The 17,831-nt window shown below is 43.4% G+C and overlaps 1 pseudogene; it reads left to right on the plus strand.

The window, feature by feature from the left end:
• Positions 1–7,452: 7,452 nt before the first annotated feature.
• LOC132234338 (suppressor of cytokine signaling 2-like) lies at positions 7,453–8,044 on the plus strand (annotated as a pseudogene).
• The last annotated feature ends 9,787 nt before the right edge of the window (positions 8,045–17,831 follow it).

Genomic DNA, 17,831 nt, shown 5'->3' on the forward strand with positions numbered 1-17,831 from the left:
ATCTCATTTAGATATCCTCTTCTAACATTTCTGAGAAAGCATACATGATGTTTTTATTGTTTATCAAATTTTGCTTCACTATTAATAATAATTATACCAAAAACCCCCACAAATCTAATTTATAAAGGTTCTCCTGCTGTCTGAAAATAGTGTTCCTATGAACTCCTTCACAAACTGAAGTGGGGTGAAGCGAATAAGCAATCACCTGAGGACACATTTTGCTGATGGATGCACAAAACAAGTAATACTGAAGCACAGATGCTCCCAGACACAGGTCAAAGCTCTGGCAGCTTGATGCTGAGATGCTGAGTGTGGTTCCTGGGGAAGGAGCTTCGCAGAGCTGCTCGAGCTCCTCTGGGCTCATGCTGCCTCTGTGACATCAGTGCCAATGGGCAGGACTAATCAAGGTCTTGCATAAAAACAAGGTGGCGTAAAGCAAACTTTCAAAAAGCAGAGGATGCCTGTATTCTTTACCACTGCCATGGACAAATAACTTGTCATCATTTTTGTGGTTTTGGCGTTACTGTTTATCATGCAATTTGCAATAGATCCTAGAATTTCTGCATCAATGGTCATAAAGGACTAAATTTTATCTTTGCCAAGTATCACAATGAGGCTCTTTTCCAAAGCTAAGTAACTATAGTTGTTCCTATGGAAAATAATACAATTACTAATAAATAATAATACAAGAATAAACTCTGTGTTTTGAGTATTCGCAACTGAAGACTTACTTTTGCCCAACCCTGTATATTAAAGACAAATGTCACAAAAAAGGTATTATCCCTATTTGCATACATTAAGACACAGAACGAACTGAGTAGCCTTCATTTTAGGCACAATGCTATACTTCATGGTGTCTATTTATTGGTGTTAAAGCTTAGAAGTCAGGGAAATTCTCTCCTTTCCCTAGCTGTAACTTCTTCCCTAGAGGTGGAGACTTTCCTTTCTATTAAACACTTTCTGTTAAACACTCACTTGCTGAGTACATCTAGATGACTTGTTTTGACTTAGCCAAAAGGCTTCTTTCCACATGTGTATGGAGCTTTCTAAATAGGGTGTACACAAACCACTCCTGCATCTTATGAAGTTGCTATAAGAATAGGACAAGGTCTGGTTATTTAGGAAGCAAACCAACACGTAAAGGAAAGACTGTGGGGACCATAACAGGGCTGCCTGGATGGCTACTTGCTGGGTGTAAGCCTCTGAGCCATTTTATAAAGATGATGAATTACAGCATATGTCTAATCACACGACATCCGAGCCCAGCTGTCTGGGAGTGAAAGCTAGGGTGATATGTGTCAGCTCTAGGCGAGATCCAATATTCAAGGCAAGAAACATTCTCTATTCTTTCCACACATATCTCTCCACCTATGCTTTTGATGCTAGGCTCCTAATAATTCTTGCTCTCTGGTGTGTCAAGATTTCCACCACTCCTGGATTTTTTCTCTCTGCTGACAAATGAGCTCAAATCACCTCTTTAGGTGAGATTGAGGCTATATGGTCTTAATTCAAGAATTAATTAAATTAACAAATATTTATTGAGCAGAAGATGGGGTCTTATTCTAGACTTTGTAGATACAGAGGTAGACAAGCCAGCCAAGATGCTTTTCTCGGGAAATCTACCTTCTGGGGTAGAAGGGGGTGATGGTGGGGAAGACAATAAACAAATGCTGACACACATTATCCTAGGTGCCTTCAAGTATTGATGTTGTGATGCTGGACATTATCCTAGGTGCTCAGGTATTGACTGCTGTTCCATCTCCACAGCAACTTTAGGAACTGTGTGCTATTCTCATCTCTATCTTAGAGATGAGACACCGAGGTCTAGCAAAATGAACTGATCATTACACAGCTAGTAAGTGAAGGTCAAGACTCAAACTCAGGCAAGCTGCATCTGGTTTCCTTACTTATTATGCTAAATGCCTTAGGTCTTTTTATTTCATCTCTTTAACAGACCTGCCTATATAACTCCAAAATATCCCTCAAAGTACTAGTAGCTCTCCTCAGTATTTCGTCAGGATCAAGAACCACAAGCATTCATCATCATCTATATATTGTATTGTGTGCCTACCACCGAAAGTCAAATCTTCGTCTGACACCATATATTTGAACCCTTTATCTAGATGATGTACCACAGAATTGTACACTTGAAACCTGCATAATTTTATTAACCAATATCACCCCAATGACTTTAATGGAGAAAAAGAATAGGAAATATGCAATTGCAGCCATTTCCTACAATACTGAATTATGCAAAAGCATATGTGGATAGAAAAAAAGTAGAGGATACTCATTATATTTAGATATCAGAGAGGAAGGGAGAGGGAGAGTGAGAGAGAGAGAAACATCAATGATGAAAGAGAATCATTGACAGGCTGCCTTCTACATATGCCCCACTGGGGACCAAGCCCGCAACCCAGGCATGTGCCTTTAACTGGATTCAAACCCAGGACCCTTCAGTACACAGGCCGACACTCTATCCACTGGGCCAAATCGGCTAGGGCTATTTTATTTTAATTAAGGGTTCTATACTCTACATTAAAAAAAAGGAAAGAAAGAACCACAGCATTGACACAAACACCCTAGAGACCTCACTCAAAGGCTGCACCCGTAGTTCTGAACTCAGCCCTGGGGGACACTCTGCAAGGCTGCTGTTCAAGCTCAAGGGAAAATAGTTTTTTCTTTCTTGCCTTTGCTATAAATGTTTCTTAAAGTAAACCCAAGAGTGGTTATTTTTAATCTTTCACCCTAATTATAATGGTGATCCAAACTCACATAAAATTTTATACATGAAAAGAGACATAAAATTCTTCCTTCCTATCACTTCTTCCCAGAGGTAACTACTGTTTCATACACATGCTGCTCCAGAAATTCATGGTTTTTGTTCTTATGTAAGCAGGAACATGCATATTTTTTGAATGCATTAAAAATGAGCATCTAGTAGGTACCAGGCACTGGAACTACTGTAGGAAATAATACGAAGATCCTGCCATTGTAAAGGTTTTTGTGATTTCAAACTAGAGAATGACCCAGCATTCCACAAGTTAGTTTCTCATTTTCTGACTATATTTATACAAAAGCCAAAAAAAAATCTGTTTTAATTAACTGCTATTGCATCTAAATCTCGTGGTGAGGGAGAGAAGAGGAGCTAGGATGGACTTTAAGTAACCAGCTTAAGTGAAGTCTTTGATTTTTTTATTTTTTGCATTTGGGTCTATGTCTTTGTTTTCCCAGGAATAAAATGTCTTTTGGGCATTGACCAAAGAACAACTTTGACACTTCCCTTTATTTTTAGGAATTTATAATCTTAGAGAGGCAGCACTATCCTCCGTAGCCATTCCCAGGTCTGAAAATTTCAGAAGCTGCTATGTTTTAATTTTATTTATTTATTTTTTTTACTTGTAGTAGGTCCTTGAAAAATCTACTCTCTCAATTAAATTTGTATTTAACTTAAGGCTAGGCTCCGTTTAAAAGTACCTCTTTTGCTTTTGTCATTCAGACAGAATGGAGACATGGTTTCATGAATTCTGCAGTTATTCAGCTGTTACCAGCCAGCAGCTACTCCAGGTGCCATGTACACCCTTTCTTCACTAGTCAGAAAGCACACCCTCCTGAATGCTTCTGACCCAGCACACAGTAGGTACTTCATAATTGTGCCTGAATGTGACCATTTTATTTATTTTTTAAAATGTTTTTATTGATTTTAGAGAGAGGAAAGAAGAGGGGAAAAGGGATAGAAACATCAATAATGAGAATCTTCAATTAGCTGCCTCCTGCATGCCCCCTACTAAGGATCGAGCCTGCAACCCAGGCATGTGCCCTGACCAGGAATTGAACCATTATCTCCTGGTTCATGAGTTAACGCTCAACCACTGAACAACACCGGCCGGGCTGAATGTGACCATTTTAAATGTGAGTCTTGCTCCTTAAAAGAAGAGGAGAACAAAGCCCAACTTCCAGTGCTGTGTGCCAAAGGAACTTTTAAGAAACTCTATTAGCTAAACCAACAGTGGCGACTTCCTGATAGCGCAAGAGGTAAGAGGCACTTCCCAGCATTGACAACCTATTTGGTCTGGTCAGGGTGTTGACACAGCGCCCCGATAAAGTGAGCAATAAAATAATGTATGCAATTTCTACCTCAACCAGAAGAGTATCCTGGCTGTCAGGTATTAGGAAAAGGCTCTCAGTGACAACTTAATATGTTTAAAATATTTCAAAAGTGCTTCTTCAAGTGCTTTCAAGTGCCCCAGAAACCAGTTACAGTTGATGGAGAGTCAGTCCCTCCTTTATTCTTAATCCGTACTCATTAACAGTTAAACTGGAGGACTAAACAAGCCATTAGCTTTAAGATAGTGCTTTCAGATTTTAGAAGTTTTAAAATCCCAGTGTTCAATGATCTTTGATGTTTGATCACTTCTTTTCATGCTTTATTTCCTAAGAAGTTGGCCGTCGAGGCTCCCAGACAGGCTGTGCTCTCTCACGAGGTAATGGCAAGCCCGGAACAAATGGGGTGGTCCTCATCCCTCATCTGTCTCTTGAGATCCTCACTTGCTATCAAAGTCAAACTTCCTGGTCTAAACTTTCCTGGCTCCATTCTCATCCTGTATGAAAGGACTGGAACATATATTTGCTTTCCCATGTCTCCTGGGCACCTCAACTCTTTTCAAAGAACTGTTCAAATGAACAGATGCTGCATTGTAGACTTTATACAGGAAGCAACTAGTGGCTGTGCTCTGCCTCCTTGGCTGTTTCTTCCTCAATCGACTATGGGAAGAGGGATGTATGGGTCAATATTTTCTGCTCATTGCATAGTCAAAATTAATGTGGCCTCGCCAGTCCAGCTTTGACCTTACTATCCATTCAGAAGGGAAAATAATCTATAATAAGTATTAGCCAATGATTCTGGGAAGAAATTGTATTTGACTTATGCCTTGTATACGTTAAGTGGTTTACTTTATACAGCTAACATCAAGTTAGTCTAAATACAATGAACCTGGCCTTTCCAAAGTCCACCAAGTCAATCGCAATAAACTTCTGACTTAATTGAGGCCAGTGGGGGTGGTGATGAAATAAATGAAGGAAAAGCTCAGAAGGTCATCAACAGACCCGGAAAGTTTGAGGGATCAAAGCTATGATGGTGAGGAGCAGTTAATGTGAAGAGATTTGGGGAATCTGATGTGCTCTATCCAACATCCATCCTTCCTTTTTCCTTGTTAACAGAACTCCAATTGTATTCAGGGGTTCACCCTTCTCCTCACAGGCTTGGACTTCAGAGGAGAGTGAACCACCCCTAGCCTGGAGATGGATCTGCTGGGACTAAGTCCATCACAGAGCCTAGGCCACTTGCCAATGACTGGTTTAGGCATGAGTATGTGACACAACTCTGGCCACAGAGACATGAGGGGAAGTGTACTGGGGGAGCTTCTGGCAAAGCTTCTCATCTTAGAGAGGATCCCACGGAAGAGTTGGTTTCTTCCTCTTCTGGATGCTGATGTCATTGGATATGACTCCCGAATGGCTGCAACCACCTTGTGACCATGGGAAGGGGAGATGAGATTGCAGGCTTACCAGACAAGGGGACACTTGGGCAATGGCAGAGCACAGAGACGAAAGGATCTCAACCCTAATAACTTTCCCAAGCCTCACACTCACTCATCGCTGGAGCTGACCACTTTAGAAATACTTGGTGTATAAGGTAATAAGTTTTCTCATGTCTTAAAGTATTTTGAGCTGGGGATTTGGGGGTCAGGGGCATCCTAACTAAAGATTCAATTCAATTCATTCATTCATTCATTCAATCAATCAATCAATCAATCAATCAATCATTCAATACCTACTTTCTTGGTGGTGACTCTGAGTCAGGCACTGTACTAAGAGACACACACAAATATTAAAAAAAAACTAAGTTAGATATGGTTATGTACCTGGTTTTGCTTATGAAATGTGAGCGGAAATGGCATGTGTTACTTCTGGAAAGGAACTTTAAGAACCACTATGGTATTTATCATGCTTCCTTTTCTCTGTCATGATGCTGAGGAATTACATGTTAAGAAAGAACTTCCATTCACCTGCCTCTCCAATGGCCAAGTTGAGCAAAATCCTACCCCTTCCTTTCCACATTGGATGTGTAGCAAGATAAAAAGAAAAATAAATGTTGTCTTGAGCCATCATGAATTTGAAGTTGTTTATCATCATGCAAAGCCTGTCCTAGCTGACAAGCATGTAACGAGCTTAGCACAGAACCTGGCGCTCAGTGCACAAAAGCCCACCCGCTGCGGATGCTGCTATTATTGTTTTGCTAGTTGTGGGCCCCCACCTAGAACAGTGAGTCAATAAGGTCAGAAGCACCTATCTGGAAATGTACTCAGAATGTGACTGTTTAATGCCTAGTTATTTATAGGCTTATCAAGTAGACAGGATACCAATTAACTACAAAATACATGATTTTATTCAGAGCTCGGTCTTTAGACCTAAGCACCCTAAAATCCCAAATAAACAAGTCATCTTTAAACAATGCAAGTATGAAGTTTTACTTTTAATGTTATAAAGTTAATTATAGCAGGATCCATTAGAAATTTGACTTCTCTACGGTTAAAAGGAAAAGAGACCTGTCGGCCAGTGTGGCTCAATGGTTGAGTGATGACCTCCTTGACCGGGCACATGCCAGGGTTGCAGGCTCCATCCCCAGCAGGGGGAGTACAGGAGGTAGCTGATCGAGATCAGTGATATTCCTCTCATGGATGTTTCTATCTCTCTCTCCTTCTCCCTTCCTCTCTCTCTAAACGATGGGTAAACTCCCCCCCCCCCGCCCCCACTCAAAAAAAAAAAAAAACATATTAAAGAAAAAAAAAGGAAAGAAAAAGAGACCTGAGAGAGAATGGATAGAATATATAATGAAAATACATTATTAAGGCTATTAGCAAAAATATAGTGATCAGCTCAGTAGGATCCCATAGTGCCAGTGCTGCTACCGCGTCTGGGGCACGAAGTGGCACCCCTCTTTCAGAGGAATCGTGATAATTAGAGGGAAGAGGAAGCAGGATGGCTCTAGTTTAGCAGCAGTCCCTTGAAGGCCCTCCACAGGGACAGGTAGGCCGTTCCCACAGGGGGGAGTGGCCATCAGGCCGGGCCCCGACCCCTGCTGACCTGGCAACTCAGCACCTCCAAGCTCCAGGCTCCTAGCTCTGAACCCAGGAGCTCTGCAGCACCACAGGGTGCGGAACCGGCAAGCTGTGGGTGACCAAGCTGTGGCCTGCGGGGTCTTTGCCATCCCTGCACCAGGACCTGGGGAGAAAGCACCAGCAGTTCCCCACCCCCTCCCCCTCCTCCACGATTCTGGATTCTCTGCAGGGGCGCATTTTGGGGTTCCCACTGACTTCCAGGAAGGACGTGGGTGCCTCTTGGACCCCAGCTCGGATGGCCAGCTGTGTTTGCTGTGGTGACCCTTTGCCCATGACCCTCAGGTGCCTGAAGCCTTTTGGGAATGGCGCGGAAGGGACACGGAGCAGGCGGGGACCGCGGGGTCTGAGAAGGAGCCGTCCCCAGAGGCCGCGCGTCTGGCAAGGGCCTTGCGAGAGCTCAAACATGTTGGTACTGGGGAGGTCTGACTGTGAATGAAGCTAACGAGAAATTAGAAGAGACACCAGAAGGGACTTTCTTGATTAGAGATAGTTCGAATCCAGACTACCTACTAACAATCTCTGTGAAAACATCAGCGGGACTGACTAATCTGCGAATCGAATATCAAGATGGGAAATTCCGATTGGACTGCACCGTCTGTGTCCAGTCCAAGCTGAAGCAATTTGACAGTGTGGTTCACCTGATCAACTTCTATGTCCAGATGTGCAGGGGTAAGCCGGCCGGCGCAGAAGCCCCCCGGGCCGGCTCTGTCCACCGGCATCTGGCCAAACCGCTCTACACATCAGCACCACCGCTGCAGCGTATCTGCAGACACACCATCAACAAATGCACCCATGCCGCCTGGGCACTGCCTTTACCAAGAAGACTGAGAGATCACCTGGGAGAATATACATTCCAGGTATAAGTGTTTCCCTTTGTCTACACACGCCTCAGATAGAGTATCTCCGAGTGCAGCTCCATAAAAGAGAACCCAAACTTGAGTGACAGCTCTGCATAACTACCTGGAATTCTAATTACAGCTGAATCTCTCTCATCTCTCTCTGTGTCAAGAGGTAGCCGGTCAAGTTCCCGCATATGTGTTCGCCCAAGCAATGCATCCCTTCCAAGGCTAGGACCAGCTGATCCTTTTAAGTTAAAGCTGAACTAACATTTTTATCAGAATGCCTTGCCTTTCTGAGGTCCCTTTCTTTCTGGTGGAAGTAAAGGACTCCACAGGGGAGAACTGAGGAAGGGGAAGGCAACTGAGACAGGCTCCACTTCCATTTTACATGCCTGGTGATCTGAGTCTATGTTGGACAGGTTCTAGTTTGCATCTGATGTACCCAGCGGTTTTGTGGATCAGATATGCTTGTGCGTGTTTATCCTTCATTTCATGCAATTAACCGAGTCAACCAAAAAAAGGGATCGTGAAACCCCATATTTGTCTTTTGACTTCCTGTTTGAACTTTCTCATGTGAATGAGCACTGTAGTGATCCATTTTAAGGGAGCCTTACTTCGGCAATATTTCAAACTGGTGCAAACAGAAAAAAAAAAGACTGCCTTTTCCTTTAAGGCTAAAGACAAGAATGTCATGCTATACAGGTACTATTCAACCCCTGTTAATAAAACCATGTAGATATAACATTTCAGCCTTTAGCCTTTGAAGTAGCTGTGTTGCAATCCTGTTGACATGGATTTTTTTTTTTTTTGCAAATGGCTTTAGAAATTTCCAAGTTGTCCTTGAATTGTTTTAACCATGGACATCAGCAGTTGTGTTCCTCCAGATATGGGGGGATACCTGCCTGTTTTTCAAAGTGTTTATTTACTGCAGTTACTATTTGATTAGAATGTGTTAAATAAAAAATGACTTAAAAAAGGAAAGACATTTGACCTCATAATAATTTAATTGCACAACAATAAAATAATTATATCTGCACAACAATAAAATCTTGAAACAGTGAGCTGGCATTCAAAGTGTTTTAAAAGAGGATGAATAACCTGTGTGTATATATGGAATTCATTCAGAATTTATTGAGGATCTACTAAATGCCATGTGATCAGTGAGGAAGATAAAGATTAACATGATGTGATTCCTGATCACAGGGTATTTAATGAAAGTCTGTGATGGGTAAATAAATCAGTACAAATTATTTTGTGTGGTAATTGATACTGTAGAGTTTGTGCAAACTTTTATGGAAATATTAATTCTGCTTTGAATAATCAGAAAATACTGCATGGAAGTTATATTTGACTGGGTCTAGAATAATAGTTTGGAGTTTGCATTGCAGGGGAGAAAAATATTGATGGGGGGAAACTCAGTGGATTTTAAAGTCCCCTAAAGTGTATACATGAACTAAAGCGCCGCGCCTACTCACCCCCCCCCCCCCCCCCGCCATTTCTTGAAAGCAAATAAAGAAAGAAGCAGCCTGCTTTATTTGGATAGAAAATTTGCCACTCTTGATGTCACTGGTCAAACACTTCAAGTGGATTGTAAAACCCATCAGGAGCAGGGAGAACTTCTGGACTCATCTGATGGTGGGACTTTACTGTGAGGCTTGTGTCCCTGCAGGTTTGCTTAGAAATGTAACTGGGAAAGATAGATGAATTTTAGAAAAGGGATTGGTTTTATTTTGCTATTCTGAAGATATGTGCAAGACTGAAGTAGCCAGAAGGGATAAGAAGCAGAAAGATGAGTAATCATCTCTATAACCAGAGTTACAGGGACCCCTGTAACCAGACATCCCTATAATCCACTTCTGAGAAAAGGAGCAGCAAGCTACTAAAACTGAAAATTCCTTTCTTTAGCCCCAATCCAGAATCAATACAAAAGGGGTTAAGCCCTGATGATTTTAAGATCTATCGTACTTGATGGTAAGGAGTAGCAGTGTGATACACTGAGAATCCGTGGTAAAATGGTTCTAGGTTCAAGCCTGAAGTCTGTTTCCCAGCTCTATGACCTTGAGTGGGTTAATTAACCTCTCTGAGCCCCAATAGTTTCATTTGCAAAAGCAATGCAAATATAGATCACACAGGGTAGCTGCAGGGATTACGCGGATGTTGATGTGTCTATATTAGCGTGCTAGCTCAGTACCAGCCACACAGCAGGCACTCATCTACACTAATAAAAGAGAAAAATGGTAATTGGCGTACGACGATACCCTTTTCATTGGCTAATCAGGGCTATATGCAAATTAACTGCCAACTAAGATTGGCAGTTAACTGCCAACAAGATGGCGGTTAATTTGCATATGTAGGCACAATGCAGGGAGGCGAAAGGGAAAGCAGGAAGAAGCCCCCTGCCACTGACAGTGATCGGAAACCCAGGGGGGAGCTAAGAGCTGGGGGGCAGGGCAAAGGCGGCCCTGGGGCCACCTTTGCCCTGCCCGCCAGCCATGATCGGAGAATCAGGTGTCTTTGCCGCCCTGGCCAGTGATAGCAGGAAGTAGGGGTGGAGCCAGCGATGGGAGCTGGGCACAGTCGAAGCTGGCAGTCCCAGGAGCTAGGGGTCCCTTGCCTGGGCCTAAAGCGGAGCCCACGATCGCGGGGCCGCTGCAGCTGTGGGTCCCAGCTGCCCGGGCTGAACGCCTCAGCCAGAGGCATCCTGCAGGGGCAGGGGCAGAGCCCGCGCGATTGCGGCGCCCCCCGCTGCCACTGCAGGTCCCCGCTGCCCGGGCCGGACGCCTAGGCCAGAGGCGTCAGGCCTGAGCAAGGGGCCGATCCTGCGATTGGAGGGTGATGGGGGTCAACGCCTGAGGGCTCCCAGTATGTAAGAGGGGGCAGGCTGGGCTGAGGAACACTCCCCCCCCGCCCACACACACACCCAGTGCACGAATTTCGTGCACCGGGCCCCTAGTCTATATATATAAAACCCTAATATGCAAATAGACTGAATGGTGGAACAACCGAGCAACTGGTTGCTATGATGTGCACTGACCACCAGGGGGCACGTGTGGAGCATGGCAGGCGTCAGCAGCAGATGGCAGAGCGTGGAACATGGCGGGCATCGGCTGTGGTGGGATTGTAGAGCAGGTGAGCAGGGTTACCAGATCAAGGTGGGGCACCAGTTGCTGTCATCAGGGCAAGCCTCTGGTGGTTACTGAAAATTCTTTGCTCCCATGCACCATGGTCCCACCGAGCGCTTGCACCCACTGCTGGTGCCGGCCCCGATTGCTCAGCGCTGTCAGAGGGTGTAAGTGGCGGCTGCTGGCCCCAATCGCCCCTCAGGGCTTCTCTACCTCCCCCAGCTCAGGAGTGGCAATTGGGGCAGCAGCCACCGCTCGCACCCACTGACTGTGCCGGCCCCAATCGCTCCGTGCCATCAGCAGGTGTTAGTGGGGACAGTGTCATCAGCACGTATGAGCGGTGGTGGTGGGAGCAGGGCTGCAGGCACACGGGACCGGGGGCTGTGGTGGGAGGGGCCAGGCAGGGGCACGGAGGTTGGGCCGAGACCTGCCCCTGTGCCCACTGCAGCCTCGCAGGTCACAGTTCCTTTCAAGGTGCATGAATTTGTGCACTAGGCCCCTAGTAAATTATAACCATCAGCATTGTTTTACTCTTAGGAGAAATGCAAACAAAAAAAAAGAAGTTAGGTATTAGTTTGGTCTTATTGGACTTTGGCTTTGAAAATCGATTCAACAAATTTGAGCACATATCCTGTGTGAGGCTCTAATTTAGTGCTGGGGACACAGTGGGAAACAGCAGAGAAAAGTCCCTTCTTCCTTCGTGGAGTTACAATCCAGAAATAAACAAATAAACATGATGCTTTCAGATAGAGATTAGAGCTATGAAGAAATTTAAAAAAGAAAATGGGATACAGTATGCTTGTGCCAGGCATGAGGACACTGGCTGAACTTCCAACATTTGGGGAAAGATATCCATTCCTGAAGGATGATATGAAGTGGACACGGAGTGCCAGATTGACCCAGTGCCTTTATATTCCACAGCTTCACACTTATAGTGTCTGAATGAATTCAGGTTCCAGACAAATTGGTTCATTCATGTCAAAGGGATTCGTTTTAGGACGCCCACACTTCTTTTGGTCTCAGGCAAGTTAGATTACTCATTCACTATTTTTTTTAAAAAAATATATTTTTTATTATTGACAATATTACAACTGTCCCCCATTTTCCTGTCCTTTGTCCGCCCACACACCTAGCCCTTACCCCACCCCAGGCCTTCACCACACTACTGTTTGTGTCCCTGGGCTATGCATATAAGTTCTTCGGTTAATCGTTTCCTGTTCCCCCACCCCCTTCCCCTCTGAGATATGTCAGTCTGTTCCATGTTCCCATGCCTCTGGACTTTGAATTTCTAGTTTGATCTTGAAAATACACACTTTGACTAAAAAAAAAAAAAAAAAAAAAAAAAATGGCAAGAGGAGATTTCAACAACTGAAGTAGCTGATAAGCATGATTGTAAAAACACTTGGAGTGGGCTCCAAAAAGAAGAGGGTGAGCCTTTAATAACAGTCCCATCTCTTGAAGTAAAATCTGTTAATTGCATATACTTTACACATAAAATACTTTAACACAATTTATGTCATCACTTGGAAAACCACACTAGGGAATATCTCCAAGATTTAGCTCGGATTCTTCTTTGTTATCTGGAGTAGAGCCACTGATTCAAGCTAGCTTCTCATTTATTTCTTCTATAAACTCTTAAACCTTAAAGCTACCTTATATTTTTAGTTTAATGATGTTTCTTTTCTCTGAAATTTCATCTTCCCTATCTCTCTGCTGGCTTCTTTCTACCCTTTAAGGTTTGGCTCAAAGTTCTCTCTTTTTTTTGTCTTTTTAAAAATATGTTTTTATTGGTTTTTTAGAGAGAGGGGAAGGAAGAGGGAGAGAAAAACATTGATGTGAGAGCAGAACATATATCAGATGCCTCCTGCACACCCCCTACTGGGGATGGAGCCTGCAACTCAGGCATGTGCTGGAACAGGAATTGAACTGGTGACCTCTACCTCTTGGTGCATGGCACAATGCCCAACCAACTGAGCCACACTGTCCAGGGATCAAAGGTCTCCTTTGCATTGCACACTTTCTTTATTTTTTAAAAAATATATTTTATTGATTTTTTACAGAGAGGAAGGGAGAGGGATAGAGAGTTAGAAACATCGATGAGAGAGAAACATCGATCAGCTGCCTCCCGCACACTCCCTACTGAGGATAGCATTGCACATCTTCTTAAGCAGAATTATGCATATCATGATTTGGTTTCCCATCGCATTTTATACACGTTTTTATGATCCTTACGTTCATCATTTTTAGGTCTATCATTTATTGTGTACCCATTATGTAGCAGGCATTGTGTTAAACATATTACATATATTCTTTTATTTAATACTTGTTACAGCCTTATGAGATAGGCATTATTATTCCAATTTACTGAGGAGGTTAAGAAATTACTTCATTTCATTCAGCAAATAAGACGTGGCCCTAAGATTTTTCCTGATGTTGGACCAGGCTCTGTGGTGTGTTGGTCCAGTCCTCCTGAGTTCTCTGGTGCAGGCCAATGTGCCTGCCTGGCCCTGGGGCAGATCCCCAAGTAGTCTGGTGGGCTGGGCGGGGCCTCCTTAGCCCAGAGGCTGGTTCTGTCTCAGGACTCAGACCTTGAATGTCCTTGTTTGGAGCTGCTCTCCCTTCCCCCATGGAATTGGGCTCAGTGGGGTATCCAGGTCCCTGTCAGGACTCATTGGAGTTGGTGCCTGTGGCTTGCAGGAGGGGCTGGCGGGCGCTACCTTTCATTCTAATGCCTCAGCTCTGCCTGGGTGACTGGCACCCACTAGTCACCACCCCAAGCAAGAGGGGATATTAAAACAAACCAACAAACAAAAAAACCTCCCAGCCCTGCTTGGCTCTCTAATCTTCCAGCATGGCTGGCTCTTGCTGGGCAGGGCTTCTGCCCAGGCTCCCACCAGGTCCAGATTTCTGAGTTCCCCACACCCAAAGGCAGGGCACAGATTCCTCTTCGCTGGAGGTGGGAGGATTGTTCTTCTTTCCCAGGGTACTCTGTGCGGTCCCCATCCTGCTCTCCACCAAAAGTTCTTTCAGAGAATAATAGAACCCTCAGATTCACTGCTAGGTGAACCGTTCAGACCCCTCCACTGGGCTGGAGGTCTGTGGCTTGGCTCCTCCTGCAGGCACCCATCAGGGTGAACTTCCCAGTCTGGTGCTGTGGCCAAGCAATGGTCTTCTGCTGGGATAGTGTGGATCTGAGTCTCCCAGCTGGACTGAATTGCCACCCATTCCCACTGCCAGCTGCTATGTGGACTTCCCTTCCCTTCTCTGTTGTTCTGGTTTGGGGATCCCAGTGTAGGGCTGAGACCCCATGCTCCCGGGAGGCAAGGGCTGTGCTCCCAAACCTTTCCTGAGGCCTCCCAGCCATGCTGTGCAGCTGTGCAAGTTGGTTCACCCACTCTGTGTGTTCTCCTGTCCCCTCTCCAGGCTCCCTGCTCACAGTGTTTCAGATCAGCTATTTTTCATCTGGGTTTTCAAGTTGAATGCTCTGCAGTTTAGTCACAAGTCTAGTCTGGTGTGGGAGCAAGTGGGCAGAACTTCCCTAGACTGTAGTCATATTGCCTCTCCTAGAATCATAATTATTTGAAACTACAAAATACAAAAGGTGGGCCAATGTGTAAGTGAAGTTGAAGCAAGTAAAAATGTTTTCTACATTATTTGTAAAATGATTTGACTACATAAAAAACATTTTTCACGACTTCTACAGGTGGTATTTTCCTAGAAAGATATTCATTCAACACCAGGTAAATGCAGCCAATCACAGAGAATTTCAGAGACAGCACATCATAGCTATGGTCCCCCTCTCCCTCCATTCTTCTGGAATGGCAGAGATACAAATCCTTTTACAGACCACCTTGAAAACTCACCATCAAGACCTTGAAATATTTATAAGGTAATATTTAGTATAGAATTAAATGAGATGAACAGAGTTTTCATTCCTGAAATAAGTTTTCTGACAATTAAAACAGTAGCTGTTGATTGAAGGAACAATTGGTCATTATCTACATACTCTTTCATTCATGTTACACATATGTATTAAATGTCTATTGTGTGCAAGGCTTTAAGCTAGCCCGTAGGAATATAACTATGAACCAAAACAGCTCTCTTGTGTATTATCAAGTGAGGAAGGAAGTCACTAAGCAATTTAAAAAGAACAAAAATTACATCTGTGATAATTGCTTCAAAGAGAGATGTAGGTGCAATGAGAGCCAATAAAAGGAGAAAGAAAAGCATAGGGAATATAGTCAATAATATCTAATAATGATGTATGTAGGGTGTTAGATGGGCACAAAATTTATTGGGAAGCTCCCTCAGTAAGTTATATAATGTCTAATCACCGGGGTGTACACCTGAAACTAATATAATATTGTATGTCAACTGTAATTGAAAAACAAATGTTTATATTAAAAAACAAAGACTTCATCCATTTACTAGTCCATTAAAGTTATTTTACAACTAAATTTTGCATAAGCCATGGGATTAAACCATGACTTGACTAGGGACAGGGCTATATTTGATCTTTGCATTCCCAGTGTCCGGCCCAGTGCCCCTTTTTTTAAATTGAATGAAAAAAGAAAAGAAAGAAAAGCTCATTAACTGAAGAGGGACTTCGGACTAGTAGAAATAAAAAGTAAAAGAATTTAATAGCTTAATACTACATGGGACTGGGGTAACATCAGGTGGATTTTGAAACTTTTCTACTTTAATTTCCAATTTGACTGTCTGATTTGTAATTTATATTTGTTTATAGTTGTCTTTATGCCCAGATTGGTTTCTTTCCATCTACATGTACAAATATAATAAATTAAATAGTTATTACATTGTTGGGGTTATCTATGGTATTTCCAGAGGTCTTTAGTACAACTATGAAAATAAACACTGACCTTCTAAAAATTCTTGCATACTGAGAACTGGATAGCAGGTTTCAGAGATACTTGAGACACCAGGCTTGTCTTTTCACCACTCACAGTTTTTTTATTTCACAGGGCGGCGCTGCTCTGCAGAAGCACTGAGAGTCTGGTTAGCAACACATTTTCTGAGTCAAGAGAGCTGAGTGTGCAGGCCAATGGGGGCTCATAAAGATGCTTATGAGGCGGAGGAAGAATGACACTGATTACTGTGCACTGGGCCAGAATCATGATCCTCATGGCTTTGGGGAGCGAGTCACAGGGTGGTGGATGTTTTCTTCTGCTTTATAGCTATTGGAAGGCCAAGATAATTGGCTCAAGGTCACAGAAAAAGTGAATCAAGATTCAGACTAGTTCTCCACTCATGAGTGCCAACCAACTCTCCTCTATTGGTAAAGCTCTAACCTGAATTATCTTCTTCCTGCAGACTTGCTCCTCTCCTGTATTAACTCTTTCATTTAGAGGCACTTTTAATCATCCTGTTGACCAGGACAAAAACCTCTTTGCTCAATGTGAAAAGCTTCCAGGCTCTGGCAGGTGTCAAATATACACGAAGTGGCCAAGAATGAGGCAAACGGGATAAAGGGCCTGTGAACAACTGCAGGCCTTCAAGTGAAGATTTAAAAAAGAACATATGTTCGTCCAAATTGCTTCCCCTGGATTATTATCATTCTCAGCTTCTCTTTTTCCATTAACCATACATCTTAAAGTTTATTCTGCCCCCTTGAGCCTACCTTTGACATGACTTTTATTTCTTGCTCCTTTTCTCTCTTCCTATAGTCACTGCTCTGATTCTGTGCCCTCTTCTCTCTCATACTACTTGACCTTTCTCACTTCAGTTTAGCTGGTATACTTTCCCTGTACCCATCCACTGCACTGTCAACAAAGTTAGCTCTCTACAGCCCACATGTGACTGCATCTTTGCATCATTTGTAAACTTTGATAGTTCCCCAGTGCCCATAGGCTAAGGTGGAACTCAGCATGCCTAAAACAATCTAATTTTGAGAGGAGAACAACCTCATCTGCTACCACTCCTCCTCTCTTGTCCTGCACTCCAGAATATCAGACTACTTGCTCCAAATGTGCTCCATAATGGCTTTGCTCATTTAGTGTGAGGGATGAGCTCATCCCTCATTTGGAAATGCTACCTGAACCAATCATATGTGGGGTCATTCAGCATGGTCTCCCAGGAGAGGCATGTCTGACACAATACACAGGCCATGGCTCTTTAGATTGCCTCAAATACTCTGAAGTCATGACATCCCTTTGGTCATAGTTTCTTCTAGGCCATGGGTCACACAGTGGTTGGCCCATTATCCCAAGCTGCATGACTGGCCTCATAACATTTAAGGGATGATCTTTATTGTTGGTGTCCTAGACCATTCTTAAAGTGACTCAAGAAATAAAGATCACTTTTTAACATTTAACATGGTACTCTTTCTTTGTTTCCTTGGACAGCTTCAAGACTAATACTGGCAATTCTTTATGGGTCAAACCTGTGTCTTTGAATACAACATAAATGGCAGAAGGAAAGCCCACAGAAGAGAAAACAACAACACGATGAATCAGAAGAGTGTAGTAAGAAGCTCACTGACTGAGAATTTGCATGAATTCACTAGTGTATGGTACAGTGGTTAAATATATGATATCTACTTATTGTATATGTCTGTCTGTATGTCTATCTATGTACCTAACCATCTATATGTAAATATATATATATACTGGAGGCTCGGTGCACATAATTCTGGCACAGGTAGGGTCCCTAGGCCTGGCCGGCAATCAGGG

Source organism: Myotis daubentonii, chromosome 5 (genome assembly GCF_963259705.1).
Source record: "Myotis daubentonii chromosome 5, mMyoDau2.1, whole genome shotgun sequence".
Taxonomy (NCBI): domain Eukaryota; kingdom Metazoa; phylum Chordata; class Mammalia; order Chiroptera; family Vespertilionidae; genus Myotis; species Myotis daubentonii.